Source organism: Setaria italica, chromosome VIII (assembly GCF_000263155.2).
Source record: "Setaria italica strain Yugu1 chromosome VIII, Setaria_italica_v2.0, whole genome shotgun sequence".
NCBI classification, from domain to species: Eukaryota; Viridiplantae; Streptophyta; class Magnoliopsida; order Poales; family Poaceae; genus Setaria; species Setaria italica.
The window spans coordinates 5,776,026-5,777,285 of record NC_028457.1 but is presented as its reverse complement, the minus strand read 5'-3'; positions in this window follow the sequence as shown (position 1 = coordinate 5,777,285).

Sequence of the window (1,260 nt, the reverse complement as noted above, 5' to 3'; positions counted from 1 at the left end):
GTACAGCGGTCCGTATTCGAGTTCCCATATCTCCTGTATGAAACCATAATACGACTCCTTGCTATTATTTCTATCCATGGCATCTATGCGGACACCACTATTCTGGTTCGTGCTTTTCTGGTCCTGGGCTCTCGTGTAAAATGTGTAACCATTTATCTCATAGCCTTGGAATTTGACGATTGTGGTAGCAGGTCCCCTGGCTAACCAGGCAAGCTGTGGGTGAATCTCAGAGTTACCCATAAGTTGTTGGCGCAACCAGGAGGGAAAAGTTTCCATGTGATGACGGGTAAGCCAAGCATCAGATTTGGTCGGGTTTTTGGAAGCTACCATCTGCCTGTGCTGCTCGATATACGGAGACACAAAGGATGACTGTTGTAGAACAGTGTAGTGTGCCTTGTCGAACAAATCAGTATCATTGCTCAAACTTGATTTCCTTCCAAGGGTGCCCATTCCTCGGAGCCTCCCCTTGTGGCGTGAAGTTGGAACCCCAATCGAGTCAATTGAATCAATAAAATCAACACAAAACTCGATCACCTCCTCTGTTCCATATCCCCTGGTGATGCTTCCTTCTGGACGGGCACGATTACGAACATAGTTTTTTAGGACTACCATGAACCTCTCGAAAGGCCAATCTCTTTTACTAGGTGAACCAGTAAGTGCGTCATAATATTGAAGAAGGATGGTGGAAATAACAACTCAAAACTGACAAGACATTGCACCACATCGTTCTGTAGCTTTGATAGCTTGGATGGATCGATTGCCTTCATCGTTCTGTAGCTTTGATAGCTTGGATGGATCGATTGCCTTCTGCGAAATCGCATTGAGAAACGCGCATAGCTTTACGAGCGGCAACCGGACATTTTCTGGTAGAACACCCCTCAGTGCAACCGGAAGCAACTGGGTCATCAACATGTGGCAGTCATGAGCCTTGAGATTTGTAAACTTCTTTTGTTTCATATTTATTATTCCCTTTATATTCGAGGAGTACCCAGACGGGACCTTCATACTATTCAAGCATTCAAACATGCTATCCTTCTCCTCCTTGCTGAGAGTGTAACTGGTAGGACGTAAGTAGTGCTGTCCATTATCTCTCTTTTCCGGATGTAGGTCATCTCGTTGCCCCATGGCTTTCAGGTCCTGTCGTGCTTCCAATGTATCTTTTGAGGTTCCATAAACACCCATGAAGCCTAGCACGTTCACGCAAAGATTCTTCGTCAGGTGCATCACGTCTATTGCGTTGCGAACCTCTAGGATTTCCCA